We start from the raw sequence: 17,569 nt of genomic DNA, 5'->3' as shown, positions 1-17,569 counted from the left end.
ATGGTAAATTATTGTTGTTTCCTTTGGCCAAAGGAACCCATTTAGGGGAAATCTGTCTCCTAGCCCCTATTTGGGTCTGATGAATGTTGGGTTTGTCAAGCCCTGGTCTTATATGTGTGTTCAGTTTTTTTTTGGATTGTTTGTTTGTTTGTTTTTGGAGAAAGAAGAGAGGGGCATCACTGTGTGGTTGCCTCTCGCTCGTGCCCCCAGTTGGGGACCTGGCGTGTGGCCTGGTCGTGTGCCCTGACTGGGAGTTGAACCGGCGACACTTGGTTCGCGGGCTGGTGCTTGGTCCACTGGGTCACAACAGCCAGGGCCAGGCATCAGCCTTTAAGGAAAAGAGGGAATATACTCTCTGCTGATCACCACCTACCAGCAGATCCGCAGGTCTCTTCCCTGTAAAAAAGAAAAAGATAAGGCCTGGAACCCTCTGTCCTGTTTCCCATTGCCTTATAGCCCTGGCCAGCCGGCAGCCAACTGGGCAGAGGCATCGTGGACGGATAGTACAGACGGAAGAGGCCAGGAACACCTAGCAGATACCCCACCAGCATCCGCCCCCATGACACCTACGGCGCTGGTGGCAACTTATCTAAATTAAGAAAGGAATTGAAACAATGTAAGCAAGACCTAAAGAACTTCCCCATTCCCTCAGAGCAGCCGGTTCCCCCTTAGGGAGGTCTCCATGGGTCCAGGACATATTAGATATGTCAAATGCTCCTTCAACAAGCACTGAAGTTAGAAACTTCAAACGCAATATGAAGCGCTTGGTAAAGGACCCCCTTGGACTGGCAGAATAATTAGATCAGTTCCCCGGACCCAGCATATACATGTGGACAGAATTAATGTCTATACTAGATATCTTCAGTGGGGAAGAGAAGGGAGTGATCAGACGGGCTGCTATGAGGATATGGGAAAGGGAACATCCTCCCCGTCAGGGAATTGTCCCGGCCTAACAAAAATTTCCCAGTATAGACCCTGAATGGAATAACAGGCCGGAGAATAGGGCTCAAATAAAAGACCTTAGGAGCCTCGTCATCAGGGGAATCAAGGAGTCCATTCCCCATGCACAGAATGTCTCCAAGGCATTCGAAATACAGCTCCATCAGATCCCTGCAGAAGCTCAGGGACAAAATGAGGAAGTATTCTGGTCTAAATCCAGAGAATGCTGTAGGACAGGGACTCTTAAAAGTCACCATTGTAACAGAAACTGGCCAAATATTTGTAAGAAATTGCAAAAAGTAAATGAATGGGCCAAATAAAGCAATTAAAAAACTCCTCAGGAAGGCTCAGAAAGTGTATGTTAGAAGAGAGGAGGAGAAGCAGGAACTTCAAAAAGCTGCAGGATATCTCTGCAAATCTAGGAACTTTTAGCTGCCAGATACTGAGTTTGAGTACAGTCCTTCACAGTGTGGAAAAGAACAAGGATTGGAAGCATGTTATGGTTAAATCTAAAGCAGTAAAGGGTATTTAGAAAGTTTGTGAATGTTGCAGAAGGTCTGAGGAAAGTTGTAATTATAAAAAAGAAAGAAAGTTATGAAAGCTTTAAACCTGGGAAAAGAAAACCTCAGAAAGAATTGAGGTTTCCCAGGGAAATTTTAAAACTTCACATGAAAGAAAGGGAACCAGGAAAGGTGTAAGGCATGTAAATAAAAAGGTTGGTTAGAAATTTATAAAGGTTTTAAGAAGAAATTGTATGGTTTTAGTAATAGAAGGTATAATGCATGGAAATGCAGTTTTGAAGGACAAGAATTTTCCTTCACGCCTTTATATTTTTCTCCCTACCGGAACCCTCCAGTATCTGGCATTGTAAAGAAGTAAGAAGTGACATAAGGTTCCTTTGCATAAAACTAATAAGACCAGTTGCTAATGGTGGTTTTTGTCAGCCGAGGCTTTGACTGGAATGTCATGCCTGAAGGAGGCATGCCTAAGCTAATGCAAGCCCATGAGGGAAAGGCCTAGCACCTTGGGTGGTTGTGTGGTCCATGGCAATCTTTCTAGGGAAGAAACAAAGGTTGCTTCCCTGATAAATGGCTAGGAGGAAACTTTAGGCACAATGGAAAGCTTGAAGAACTTGTAAAAAGCATGGGTTTTACAGGCAAGGCCAGATGGCAGGTATGTGGCTCAGCTTCTGTGCCCAGAGGGCAGACTAAAGGTAATCCTGAAGGTTCCTTGTGTAAGTTCCAGCAAAGCAGACTTAAAATATTTATGCTATCAATGGCTGCTCTTGTTGTATTTATGCAAATGAACAGGCTAAATTAAAACTGGACTTAATGCAGTCCCTTTAATAACAAGGAGGGTAACCTTAGGGGAAAAAAAAACATGATTTGAGGAAAATCACAATGCTCAGTGGTAGACTATAAACTAGTGCAGCTAACTGTGTCTATAAAGTTCATTTTAATTCAAAGTTTGTTTTCATTCGAAAGTTAAAACAGGTCTGTGATATCAACAATGCTTAATCTACAGGCAAGAAGAATATCAAATGCCTTGCAACTGGATGTCTTCCCAATAAGACAGTCTTGCAAATTTAGAAATTGGTTTGTGAATTGTGTTGTGTGAATTAACATGTGTGTGTTCTTTCTGTTTTCATAGGGTATAAGCCTATAATCTCATTACCTGAGTGATTGTCTGTACATAGAAGCCTCACTTAAGAAGCCCATCTGCATTGCTGCCTCCTGAGACTCAACAGTTTGGCTGAACTAAGTGGTTGGGTTGGCGAAGTATGGGTTGGTCAGTGGGCTTCACTTTAAACTGGTCTCTCTTTTGCTTAAAATAACTTTCACCAAGGAGCTCCTTCCCGAAACTGCCAGCCTCTCCAGTGCAACCCTCTTCTTCTGACACTGAACCAGCCACAGACCTTAAGTCAGGAACCCCATGTGGCTGCCAGAGTTTATGGCCTAAAAGCTAATGTATCTGACATAAATCAAGTAGGGTGGCTAGGTCTTCACTTAGTGACAACTACTTCTTCCCTAGAAAATCTAACTTCTCTCAGCTATACCTCAGAAAAGACTCCAGAATAATCCAGCCAAGGTAAAAGTTTTTAAGGTATTAAATCTCAGACAAACCTTAGAGATAGAGACTGGGTACGGAGACGCAAATGCTTGGGTAGAATGGGTCAAATTTGCTGTTAATTCCCTGAATAAAAGCAACTGTTATGCTTGTACCACAGGGAGACCCCAGGCACAGGTTGTACCATTTCCACTAGGCTGGGACTCTGACCCCTCGGGAATGGCCTGTATGCTCGCTCTCTACCAGGATGAGAATGCATGGGGAAATGAGACTTGCAGAAGCTTGTCTCTCCTCTTTCCCTCTATAAGGAGTAATGGGACTCAATCCCTCCCTTCATACTCAGTGGGGCCCATGAATTACTCTTCTTGCCTCTCTAGGTGGGAAGCGAATTCAGGTACCCCTGCAGAAGAACTCCGAACATGCACTCATACCAGAAATGCGAGCCACCTTCACAGTGGGGCCGGCGACTATATTCCCCTCCAAGTCCCCAGAGCAGATGTCTGGTGGTATTGTGGGCAAAGGAGTCTCTGGAAAATCCTACCTGACAGGTGGAGTGGAACCTGTGCCCTGGTTCAATTGGCTATCCCATTTACCCTAGCATTTCCAAAACTGGTCCAGACTAGACTGCCCCTGTTAGGGAAAAGAGGTCAGTGGTGCCTGGTGGATCCTTTGATCCTCATATCTATATTGATGCAATTGGGGTCCCCAGAGGAGTTCCAGATGAGTTTAAAGCTAGAAATCAAATAGCAGCAGGGTTTGAATCAGTGCTCTTCTGTTGATTAGATAAACTATATTTATTATAACCAACAGAGGTTTATCAATTATACTAGGAATACTACAGAAGGAATCGCTCAACAATTAGATGCCACCAGTTGAGTGGCTTGGGAGAACAGGATGGCACTGGATATGATGCTGGCAGAAAAGGGAGGTGTATGTGTAATGCTTGGGGGGCAGTGTTGCACCTTTATCCCTAATAATACAGCCCCTGATGGATCTATCACTAAGGCCCTGCAGGGACTAACTATCTTAGCAAATAAGCTGGCAGAAAACTCAGGTATTGATAATCCCATAACAGGATGGTTAGAAAACTGGTTTGGCAACTGGAAAGGAATGATCTCATCAACTCTGGTATCCCTCATAGTGGTAGCAGGTGTCCTCACAGCTTTAGGCTGTTGTATTATTCCATGCATCAGAGGTTTGGTTCAAAGGCTAATTGAGACTGCACTAACTAAACAAATGCCAGCAACTTTTCATAATCTCCTCCTCCAAGAGACCAAAGGGAATCCTAACTATAAGGAAGAAAGTTGAGAAATCCTCCTTAAATTTGAAGGGATAAATAGAATGGTTTGAGTAGTCAATTTTCCAAAAGAGACAGGGGGGAATTGTTAGAAACAAGGACATGGTGACTCTCAAACCAGTGAAAAGTCATTAGTAACAAAGGGCAAATGTAATTAGAGGGTCTCTGAGAAGGGAGCTGACAGCACTGGCGTATCTACAAACCACAGAAGGGGCATTTAGATAACCGTGTTAGATTGTAACTCCGGAGTAACCAGTAATGGAGAAACGGGGAAGAAGGAGAGGGGAGGGGGAGCTAATTGCGTTAGGGCGGGGAAGATAATCCTCTCACTTTAGGGCAAGGAAGATAATCACTTTAGGGTGGCAATTTCAGGGTGGAAAAGATAATCACTTTAGGGTGGCAATTTCAGGGTGGAAAAGATGATCACTTTAGGGTGGCAATTTCAGGGTGGGGAAGCTAAGACTATAAAACCAGCTTCCTTTGTCTACTTGGTGCGCACATTCTCCTGGCTATGAGGGTGCGCCCGGCTCTGCAGACTCGTGAATAAAGGCCTCGTTTTACTGCTCAAGTCCTGTGTCCCAGTTTTTATTGTGAGCGTTTCTCACAGTCCCAACAGCTGGCCTTCAGGGACTTCTAAATGGTGGCACACTGGGAGAGTCTGGCCCCAAGAAAAAAGGCAGAGGCCTCATAAAGGGTATGGTTGCAACTCCTGGTCTCCCATTGGAGCCTCTCAAACCCATCCTCTTCCTTTTTCTGGGAGGAGATAAGCCCACAGGCTGATTTCCTCTGTACCTCCCTCTTCACAATTGTAAGGTGCTTACAGAAAGGGACTGAGCTTCAGCTCCACTTTGCAGAGTTTTGCCATTGGCTTGACAACTAGTTGTGCCAGGTGCTGTCTGCTTGGAAGACCTCAGCCCTTAGCAGTCCTCAAGAGAGGCTCTACAGCCTCCTCACTCCAATCTCGAGCTCCTGCTTCAGTGGTGTCAGCATCATCTGGGGGCTTGTCAGCTATGCAAAACCCTGCCTGCCCTGAGGAAGCCTGCTGGAACAGAATCTGCATCTTAACTGTACCCCCCGGGCATTCATTTGGATGTGTCAGTTTGAGCAGCACTGACCTAAAGTTAAATAGTCTGAAATCAAAGCCCAGCTCCCCATTTAGAGCAAGGTACTCTACTTGTCAGAGTCAGAGTTTCTGAATTTATAAAATGAAAATAAAAATAGGTCCCACCTCACAGGCTGTTGCAAGGAGGAAGTGTGTTTCTGTGCATAAACCATAGCACAAAGTAAATGCTCAGAAAAATAATGCCCAGAAATCCCCCACTGCCACATCTGTGTATTAAAGAGTATCTCAACCAGCCTGGCATCTTCTTTTCTCAGCCTATATTTACAATAATTGATTAATAATACTTTATCTGGGAGTGACAGGGAGAGGTAGCTTTAATACATCTCAAAGACCACCAATGGGATTCACTGACTGTTTTCTTACTAGAAATGAAGAAAACGAAATTGAGTCTTTAGCAAGTCACCAGCTGTGGTAGCCAGCCTCCAAGATAGCCCCCATTATCCCCACCTCTTACTCTTCACACGCCTTTGTAAGCCCCTACATTTGAAAAGGGCTGACCTGTTTAATGAATAAGACATTGCAGAAGTGACAGTGTGACTTCCAGAGGTTTCTGCTTTGCTTTCTCTTGGATCACTCACTCTCAGGGAACCAGCTGCCATGTCCCCGGGGGACACTCAAGCAACCGTAAGGAGCAGTCCACATGGCAAGGAATGGAGGCCTGCTATCAACAGCCGTGCATGAGTCATCTTGGAAGTGCATTCTCCAGCCCTGGTTAAGCTTCAAATGACTATAAGCCAGCAGCCGCATGACAGATCATGAGCCAGAACCACTCAGTTAAGCCATTCTTGACCTGCAGAAACTATGTGAGATTAAAAAAAAAAATTATTGTTGCTTTAAGTCACTGCATTTGGGGTAATTTGTTATGCAACAATAGGTAACTAATACATATATGACAGTAGCCAAATAGAGGTGTGTGTAATCTTTCCCAATAAAACTCTCATATCTAAGATCAACAGAAAAAAATAAAGAGAATGAAATTTTCTTTCACTCTCATTTGATAAGGCATTCCAAGGGTTCCAGAGAAGCAGAAAGTGTGCAGATCCAAGATAAGAAATGTGAGCAAAGGCGACACTTCTTTCCTGCCTCCTCTTAGGTTTTGATAGAAGGAATGGATAACCACTCCGTGTCCTAACAGGAGAGAAAAAAAGCCTGAGAGTTTCCCTTCTGCGCCTTCTGTCCCCTCATTCTCTCTCCCTTGAGCCAGCTAGCTGCCTTGCCTGAAGTGTGCATTTGGGAGAAGGAGCTGCAGGTGCTCAGCCCGGCCCAGTGTTCCCAGCTACAGGGGGAGGCAGACTTACAACTCCAGAGTGAGCAGAGCAAAGCGGGCCCTGCAGAAGGCTTGCAGTGGTTCAGTCTTCAGTTCAGTGGGGTGTCAGGATCCATGTGCCACCTGCTTAGGCAATGTCCTCCTAGCCAGGTTTACCAGTAGCGAAGTGTCACTCTGATCTCCACGTGTGTGTTTGCTTCTGCCTCTCAACTGGTTCCAACTTTGGAAGAGGAAGGGAGGCGTGTTTTTAGGCCCTTAAACCTCAGCAAGAAGCATACATTCAACCTAGATATGCTATTCTAAGTTAATTTTTTTATGATCAGACATCCTCAACATTTTTCAGCTATTATTTCTCATGCCACCACCAATAAAAGAAACTTCTGGTACTTCCTAATTCTGGCCTTTCTTTCTTTCTTTTTTTTATTTTATTTAATCTTTATTATTATTATTTTTTCTTTATCATTTGTATCCTTATACCTCCATCGCCACAGCAATCACCACACTGTTGTTCACGTCCATGAGGTTTTTTCTTGTTTGCTCAATCCCACCATCCCCCACCTCCCCCCACCCCAGCTATCATCCTGCTCTCCATCTGTGAGGCTGTCCCCATTTTCCTTGTTAGTCATCCTCATTTTCTCAATATCAGTGCATATCTTCACAATTCAAGTAGTGTATGGCGAAGGGAGAAAACCAGGTTATTGAGAAAGTCACACCATCTCATTAGTCATAGTAACATTAATGACACTCACTACTATACTACTTATGTAGTCTCTCCTTTAATCCTCATAGTAACTTTATAATGTTACTATCACTTATTCTCATTTTACTGAGGCTCAAATGGATGGTTTATGGAAATGGCAGAACATCCTAGGATTTGAGCACATGTCTGGCTGGGTCTGAAGTCTCTGTTGTTTCTAATACTCATTATTACATTTCTTTTTTGTTTGTTTTTTTAAAGTTTATTTATTGATTATGCTATTACATTTGTCCTAATTTTCCCCCTTTACTCCCTTCTGCCCAGTACCACCCTCCTTTCTAACAATCCCCCCACTTAGTTCATATCAAGGGTCATGTGTGTGAGTTCTTTGGCTTCTCCCTTTTCTACACTATTCTTAACATCCCCCTGTCTGTTTTGTAGCAACCAATTATGTTTCTTAATTCCTACACCCATTTTCCCATTTCTTCTCCTTCCCCTCCCAGCTGATAACCTTTCAAATAATCTCCATACCTATGAATCTGTTCCTGTTCTGGTTGTTTGCTTAGTTTTTTGTTTGTTTGTTTGTTTTTTAGTTTCATTTGTTGATAGTTGTGAATTTGTTGTCATTTTAATGTTCATAGTTTTGATCTTCTTTTTCTTAAATAAGTCCCTTTAACATTTCATATAATAATGGCTTGGTGATGATGAACTACTTTATCTTCACCTTGTCTGGGAAGCACTTTATCTGCCCTTCCATTCTAAATAATAACTTTGCTGGACAGAGTATTCTAGGTTGTAGGTTCTTGCTTTTCATCACTTTGAATATTCTTGCCAGTCCCTTCTTGCCTGCAAAGTTTCTTTTGAGATATCAGTTGATAGTCTTTTGGGAACCCCTTTGTAGGTAACTCTCTGCTTTTCTCTTGCTGCTTTTAAGATTCTCTCTTTATCTTTAACCTTTGGTGCTTTGTTTTATTTTTTTAAGTATGTTTATTGATTATGTTGTTACAGTAGTCCCAATTTTTTTCCCTTTGCTCCGTTCTGCCCAGTACCCCACTTCCCTCCAACAATCCCACCACCCTTAATTCATGTCCATGGGCTATGCATTTAAGTTCTTTGGCTTCACCCTTTCCTATATTATTCTTAACTTCCCCCTGTCTATTTTGTAGCAACCAATTATGCTTCTTAATTCCTGCACCATATCCCCATTTCTTCTCCTTCCCCCTCCCAGCTGATAACCCTCCAAATGGTCCCCATTCCTATGATTCTGTTCCTATTCTGATTTGCTTAGTTGGATTTTGTTTTTATTTTTTAGATTCAGTTGTTGATAGTTATGACTTTGTCATCATTTTAATGTTCATAATTTTGATCTTTTTCTTAAGTAAATCCCTCTGACATTTCATATAATAATGGCTTGGTGATGATGAACTTCTTTAGCTTTACCATGACTGGGAAGCACTTTATCTGCCCTTCCATTCTAAATGATAACTTTGTTGGATAGAGTAATCTTGGTTATAGGTCCTTGCTTTTCATCACCTAGAATACTTCTTGCCAGTCCTTTCTTGCCTGAAAAGTTTCTTTTGAGAAGTCAGATGATAGTCTTATAGGCACCTCTTTGTAGGTAACTCTCTGCTTTTCTCTTGCTGCTTTTAAGATTCTCTCTTTATCTTTCACCTTTGGCATTTTAATTACGATGTGTCTTGGTGTGGTTCTCTTTGAATCTAGCTTGCTTGGGACTCTCTGTGCTTCCTGGACCGGTATATCTATATCTTTTGCCAAATTTGGGGAGTTTTTCTTCATTATTTTCAATTTCTTGATCTTCCTCTTATCCTTCTGGCACCCCTATGTTTCAGATGTCAACACGTTTAAAGTTGTCCCAGAGTTTCCTAAGCCTCTCCTCATTTTTTTTTCAACTCTTGTTTTCTCATTCTGCACTGGTTGACTGTTTTTTACTTCCTTATGCTTCAAATCACTGATTTGAACCCTGGTTTTCTTCCTTTCACCATTGGCTTTGTGTGGATTTTCCTTCATTTCACTTAGCAGAGCCTTCACTTCTTCCCTTATGTGTTTGCCGTACTTAAGCATATCTGTCAAGCCTGTGAGAATCTTCATCACCAGTGTTCTGAACTCTTCATCTGTTAGGTTGGCTATCTCCTTGTTTGTTACATTGGCTATCTCTTCATCATTTAGTTCTCCCACTGGGACCTTGATCCGTTCCCCATTTTAGGCCGTACTTCTCTGTCTCCTCATCTTGACAGGCTCCAGTGTTTGTTCTCTGTGTCTTAGCCAGAGCTGTCCCTCCTGTTATGTTGTAAAGGGCAGAGCCTTACATATTTGTCAGTACAGGGCAACATGTTTCACCACGTGGTGATGCTGTGGGGCAGGGGTTCTGAGAGGGGACAATGGTGCTTGCTCTGCATTTGCCCCTTTCCCAGGCACTTCTCCCACTTTCCTGTGGGACTCATGCCTCTCTAGCTGTTGCCCTGGCTGCTGCTCCCAGAGTGGGTGGGTCTGCGGATGTTCTAGTACCATGGGGGCCCTTTAAGTAAGTGGACTCTGCTGAGAGACCAGCAGTTTCTTCCTCCACCCAATCTCTCACTGGTTTGCACAGTCAAAAGCAATGAGGCTTTATTTTCCCTGGTGCTGGGACCATGAGCTGCGCAGTCTGCTCTGGTGCTTGGAGTGCTCCCTGGGTGTCCCTCCTGACTTTTTAAAACGTGTTACTGTACTTTCTGCTGGCCCACTGCTGCCACTGCTCCTGCCACCACCACACCACATCCTCTCTTCCACAGCTCCGCCCCTCCTACCTATCTGGATGAGTATTTCTTCTTTATATCTTTGTTGGACTTCCATGCAGCTTGACTTTCTGGAACTTCTTGTTGTCTCTAGTTTTGAGGTAGTTGTATTCCTTCTTAGTTGTGGAGGAAGATGCAGTGTGTCTATCTAGGCCTCCATATAGGCCAGAAGTCCAATCTTTGATATTTTAATTATAATGTTTCTTGGTGTGGCCCTCTTTGGGTCCAACTTGTTTGGGACTCCCTGTGCTTCCTGGACTTGTATGTCAATTTCCTTCACCAAATTAAGGAGATTTTCTTTCATTATCTTCTCACATAATTTTTCAATTTCTTGCTCTTCCTCTTCTCCTTCTGGCACCCCTATGATTTGGATGTTGGTATGTTTAAAGTCTCCCAGAGGTTCCTAAACCTCTTCTCATTATTTTACATTTTTGTTTCTTCCTTCTGTTCTGGTTGAATGTTTATTTCTTCCTTCTGTTTCAAATCATTTGTTTGAATCTCAGCTTCCTTCCCTTCACTGTTAGTTCCCTGTTTATTTTTCTTTGTTTCACTTTGTATAACCTTCATTTCTTCCTTTATTATTTTGTCATATTCTATGAGTTCTCTGAGCATCCTTATCACCATTGTTTTGAACTCTGCATAGATAGGTTGGCTACATCCATTCAATTTAGTTCTTTTTCTGGATTTTTGTCCTATTCTTTCATTTGGGCCATATTTCTTTGCCTTCTCAATTTGGCAGCCTCCTTGTGTTTGTTTCTGTGTCTATTAGGTAGAACTGCTTTTACTCCCTGTTTTAGTAGTGTGGCCTATGTAGCAAAGGCACTATAAATTGTGTGGGGCAGAGCCTTAGGTAATTTCCAGGGCAGGGGCCACCTGCTTCATTGCTTTGTGGCTCTGTTGTGTTAGGGGGTTCAGAAAGGGGACAATGCCACTGCCTGGCTTCTGGTTATTTTCCCAGCACTGGCCCCATTTCCAGTCACTTTATCCACTTTCCCGTATGCAATTGGCAGCTTTCCAGTTGCTTCCCTGGGATTTGCAGATGTTTTAAGGCCATATAGGCCCTTTAAACAGTGAAAATCCAGCAGTTTCTTCTGCTACCCCAACCCCCACTGTTTTTTACAGCCAGAGGTAATGGGGGTTTATCTTCCTGGTGCTGAAACCCTGGGCTCTGCGGTATTGCTTGGGAGTGGGATCACTCACTCCCAGGGTATCCTTCCTGATTTTTATCCACCACATGTGAGTGTGGGACTGTCCATTCTGCCTCCTCCTTTGTTCTTTCAAGCCACACGACCTCTCTTCCCTGTCTCTGTGATTCCGCCCCTCCTACCCATCTGAATAAATGTGACTTCTTTAAATTCTTGGTTGTCAGACATCCATATAGCTTGATTTTCTGATGATTCTGGTTGTTATTTGTTTCTGAGATCTGGTTGTAATTCTTTCTATAGTTGCACAAGGAGGTGAAGTGTGTCTATCTACACCTCCATCTTGATCAGAAGTTCTCGTTATCACATTTTAAACCCTAATTTAGAGCCCAGTCCTTAGTTTAAGAAATATTGTTTTAATCTGACCTAAAGTGTCAATTCAATAAATAGAATTTCATAGAAGCATGAAGTTTCTGGATCAGAAAGGTCTCTGGATATCATCAGTCCCTCTCCTATCCCCCTTTATTTACAGATGAGAATTCTCTCAGAGAGCTTAGTTCACTTCTAGTAATTTAGTGGTAATGTGCAAAAGCTATGGGTAATTCAAACTGCTTATGTGATTACTAAGTTAATTGTGCAGAGATTTTATTCACAGAGGTTTTGATATTTGCCTATCCAATTGTTGAACTATATCCTGGCCAAACAACTCAAATGTATAGCTTGGAGAGCCAAGCAACGGAATTGATAAGAGCTATTCCCCCCACCTCCAATGCCCTGTAATTGCTTCTGAAGGCAGTTTAAAGGGGAAAAAATATAATTCTTTCATAGACCAACAAAAACATTGGGTTTGTCTCCATCCAAGCCTTGGATTTTAATTTTTATAGTTATTTAAGAATGGGAGTATTCACAAGTGAAAATTTTTATCTCTAGACCAAAAGAGTATTGAGCCCATATCACAATTACAAATGTTCAAGTAGGTCAGTTTGCCTTGGCTGCACACTCTGACATTTTGTAAACATTTTGGATTTGGTTCACATTGGAAGCTCTTTATTATTGCCATAAAACCAATCTTTCTTAGCTAGAAATAGACTAAGCAACTCCATTTCTGATACTTTCAAGAATTTCTTTGCCATTTTACCAGGAAATATCAACTTATTTTCAAAGGAAAATAACTCCCGTACCTTTCTGCTGTAAATGGCCCATTGCTGCTTGAGGAAGCACAGACATAGAAGGGGGACAAAAAATGAAATTTATTTATTAAAAAATTGTGTATTTATTCTCACATGTTTAAACTTCAGTCACCTTCAAAGTACTCTCCATTTGATGTAATACACCTATCAAGCAGTTTTCCCACTGCCCAAAACAGTTTTTGAACTCATTGATTTTAATGCCTTTTAGTGCTTCTGCCATTTTTTGTTTCACCTCTTCCACATCGGCAAAACATTTTCCTTTGAGGACTTTTTTCATCTGGCGAAACAAACAAACAAAAAACATCACTTGGGGTATGATTGGGTGAATAGGGAGGTTAGGGCATGGGGGTCATGTTGTTTTGGATCAAAAACTGCTGAACACTCAGCATGGTATGAGCAGGTGCACTCCTAAATAACCAATCGTGAAATGGGCAAAAGCATTGGAAGAGTCTTCCAAAGAAATTTCACTGAAGCTGAATGCAGCCTCTCACAACAATGCCAGTGGGTACAGTGATACAGATGGGTTCCTAGCACACTCACCTAGTAGGGAAAGCCTGTACTACAAGGGGCCTGCCTTCCAGAAGATAATTCCAGGTTTTTTGAGGGGGTCCTCCCTCGTACACTGTCTGACCCTGCTGGGCTCTGCCTGCATGAACAACAGCCAGTGAGCCCACTGCAAGCATAGCCTCAGCCCAATGGAGGACAGATTAGAAATAATGTAGGGTGCTCTGGACTTCACCTCATTGTTCTGGTAATACTGCTGTGCTTGTTCCAGTGATGACCCAACTTCAGCGGGTCCCTGCAACCTTCCCTTGGCTCATTCTACTTGGCGTAATGTCCTTTTCCAATGCCCTTCTAGGATGTGGTGTGAAGCAGAGAAAAGAGCACTGACTTCAAAGTCAGATGGTCCTAGGTTAGGTTTCCATGCTAGGATCCACCCAAGGTTTGTGGCTTTGGAGATGTTTCTTTTTCCTCTGACCCTGATTTCCTCACCTGTGAAATGAGAGTAAAATATCTATTATGTACAGTCATTGTGAGGACTAAAGGAAATGACATTTGTTTAACAGCTAACATAACACTTGGCATGTATAGGTACCCATAAATCAGAGTTCTCACTTCTAGTTACACCTTCAATTAATAGTTTTTAAAAACACCCATGTGCAGGACCCATGACCCAGGGATTTAACCTACTTATAAATTTTTAAAAGCTCCCCATGTGAATCTAATATGCAACCAGGGTCATGCACCTACTGTCACAAATGTTTCTCCCTCTTTTCTTTGTTTTTATAGTCCTTATATAGATGAAAATTCAATCTTAAATAATATAGTACAGTTCTGCTCCTAAAATGACTCCATGCCTGGAGTATGACTCTGGACATGCTACCCAACCCCCCAAAACATTGTAATGTACTCAACTTATCCCATGGTAGATGTTTACTGTAGCTGTGCATATTGAGTTCCTTCCATTATGCCAGGCTTTTAAAAACATTTGTTAAAATATTTCATTCTGAATTAATCTTAATTTATCCTTTTGAGATAAATTATATTGCTATCCCCATTATACAGAGTAAGAAACTGAGACTCATAAATACATATTCTTTTCAACAAATATTTATTGCATGCTACAAATATTATGTGTCAGCCTCTGCTCTAGATGATACATTAAAGTGATACCTCTAAGGGAATAAGCTTACCTGAGTCACAAAATGTTAAGTGAAAAAGGGAGGCTGGACTCAACCTCAGTCTATCTGACGCAAAGTACACTTCCAGCCACACAGCAGAACTGTTCAGCCCAGTACAAGCTCATATTTAATCATTCCTTCAACCTTTACCTTCCAGGGGGCGCTACTCACATCATGCGCTGCCTCAATTGTGCTCCCCTGGGTTGTGCAAGCCAGCTACCCAATCTTTTCTATCATTGTCATTTTACAGGTGAGGGAACCAAGGCACATAGAGGGTCTTAGGGTCACTAAACCCATAAGTGCCTCCAAAGCCTCAGGCTGTTTTGCAAGCTTCCAAAGGACAAGGAGTCCATCTTCTGTTAGGCCATTGCCTTATAGGCTAAACTGTTTGAGCCACATTAAACAAAGGCTGAGCAATGCTTGGCAGGGCACTCCTGAGAGAGTCAGTGCCCTGAGGACTAGGGCGGGTAACTAGTATCATAGTTGTGGGTTCCAAGCAGATGCCAACCCTAAGCATGTGGTGGTTGTGAGTCTTCAGGATTATATTTAGCTTCTATTGCATCAAATTCTCAACCAAACATATTAAAACACAGTGTCTGTGTCCAAAGAACTAAATATACATACAGACAGGGAGAAACAGAGATGTGTCAGGTGGATGAGAGCGAGTCTCTCCGTTCTATGCTGTTTGCGTGTTCTGGTTTGCACCGAGAGTTGATATCAGATACTAAATCAATTACTCATTGTTTTCCCCCTCCTTACAGTAGGTGCAGGGGGAAAACATGGCCATAAATGCCTGCCAATGAGGTTCTCTGTCCATGGAGTCCTCAGGTGCACTGATGTTTGAGCAGCCAGCAGCCTCGATAAGGTGGGGCCTCAGCCTCATTTGCAAATCTAGAACACCAGTTCTCAAACTTTAGTGTACATCAGAATGGTACACAGAGCTTGATAAGACACATCTTATTCTCAAAATTTCTAACTTGTTTACATTTCTTACAAGTTCCCAGTGATGCTGTTTTTGCCCATTTGGGAATCACATTTTTAGAACTTCTAGTTTCCAACAATAAGGTGTAGATGGTAAAAAGCCTCAAATCTAAGATATACTGTTGAGTGACTAAAAAGCAAAAGTAGGGGAAGTGAGGGAAGAGTCCATTACTACTTACATAGAAAATGGGTTGCCATACGCTTGAAGCTTGTGTATGCACAGACTAATTCTGGATGCTTATAAAGAAAAAGCTAACAATTGTTGCCTTGAGGGGCTGAGGGCCAGGGGTTCTATGTTGATTGTTCTCTGGGTCCCTTCCCAACCCTAACACACCCGAGATCGTTTTTCTTTCTCTGCTTCCTAAAGGCAGTCTGCCTACACAGCCTTCATTACCCAGTTTCCCTTGATAGATGACTTTCTCTTGGGTTTGGCTAATGGAAAGCACTAGCAGGAGATCTGAGAGTGAAAAAGAGAAAGACTGAGAGCTTTCTATGCTCTCTCCCCACTTTGATGCAGCCTCTTGAACAGCTGCATCTGTCCACAGCTAGCCCCTGCTCACAGCTGGCCCCTGCTCCCACTGGGCTTCACTAACACCACTTTCTTCTTCAGCTGTTATTAGTCTCTGGGAACTTCACATCTGTCTCCTCAGCCCTGCCCACATTCTTGTAAGTACTCCCTTCATTAATGTTTCTGAATTTGAACCTTCCAGAAGTGAATTTTGTTTTCTGCCAAGATCATGACTGAGAAAGGTGGGAAACTTACTATTCACTGTATATACTTTTGTATCATTTAAATATTTTGCCATGTGCCTGTAATGCGTATAAGAAATGCATATATTAAAAGCAAATAATAGAAATTAAAACTGAATCTTGAATAATCTAGATCAGTAAGTTCCTAAGAGAATCAGCACCTGATGTCCCCTCACCTTGTCTAGCTTTAATCTGATGCCAACAAGGAATTTTTATTTATCTTCTTATGTTCTAGGCCTGCCCGTATAGCTAAGGTGAAACCTCCTGCAGGACAAGGACTGTGGTTGATGTTTGCAGTGCACATGGTATCTAGGTTGCCAGGGTATAAAACGGTGGAAAGTAATTTTCAGCTGTAAAGTCACATGCACTAAATTCAATCAAGTCTATGCCACTTGCTTGCTTTGATTCCATGAGCCTGCTGTCCCTCCTGGGTCCTTTAGGAGACTCATCACATCGCACCTAGGGTTTGTACTGTTTGAACATGGCCTCTTAGAAACCATGAAGATAAATACTTTTATTTTCTTTCAGGAGCTAAGAAGCAAACCATTAAATTCTTAGCTGTTTTCATTCCAATATATGTACACAAGACCCTCCCCCCATGTCTGAGCCACATCCCTACTGGCTGGAGTAGGAGTGGCCCTGGGGTCAAGCATGAGAAAGGACTTGGATGGACGTATGGTGCTGAGATTTAGAAGACACATAAGTTGTAAATAAGGATTTTGAAAGCTTAACATCTACTTAACAAGAGTAATGGTTTAAAGTGGGAAGCCGCCAGATGGTATGCACTGTTAATAATGCCCATCTGTGAGCTGTGTCATGAATTATACACTGATTTGGAGGAGAACATCTCCTGTTGTTTGCCCCAGGTGCCAAAATGTCTTCTTATATCTCTGGGGGTCAGGTACGGGGTGAGGCAGGCTGAGGTACATGTTGCTTAAAAAATAATACTATATAATATTTTTATATAATAGTATTTATGGCTAATTTTTGCATGTTAATTTTTTTCTAGGTTACAAAATATCCGTGGTATCCAAAGGGCCATGCCAGAACTTGCTGCTTTACACCCAAGCCTGCCTCTAGGAACACAAAATGCCCGATGTAGGTGTCACTATCTCCAGTGCTGCAAACGGTCAGCTCCTGGCCTTTTGCCCTGGTTCTGGTGGCCCTCACTTCTGAGCCTCTTCACCTTCACCTGGGCCTCTGACAAGGGCCTCAGGTTCTCTCACAGTAAAAGCCACTTTGCTACTGCTTCTCCACCTTGACCCTGCAAACCCTTGCGACCTGATGTCAGAACACTTTCCTCCTTGGTCACTCAGGATTAGCTCACCTGTAGGCTTAGCCTGAATTCTCTGACAGAAGAGGGAACTAAACAGTGAGTAGGTTCCTTAAATCTCTGAGGTCCAAATGGAACTGGCTTTTATCCAGTGATTCCACTGCTGGGATTATACTCGAAGAATCCTCAAACACCAGTTCAAAACAGCCTGTGCACCCCTATGTTCATAGTACCATTATTTTCAACAGACAAGTGCTAGAAACGGCCGAAGTGTCCATCAGTAAATGAATGGATCAAAAAACTATGGTGCGTTCACACAGTGGAATACTACACAGCAGAAAGAAAGAGGGAACTCCTGCCTTTCATGAC

This window comes from Furipterus horrens, unplaced genomic scaffold, assembly GCF_987537825.1.
Source record: "Furipterus horrens unplaced genomic scaffold, mFurHor1.1.pri manual_scaffold_1, whole genome shotgun sequence".
Taxonomy (NCBI): Eukaryota; Metazoa; Chordata; class Mammalia; order Chiroptera; family Furipteridae; genus Furipterus; species Furipterus horrens.
Note: the sequence above shows the minus strand (reverse complement) of the source record.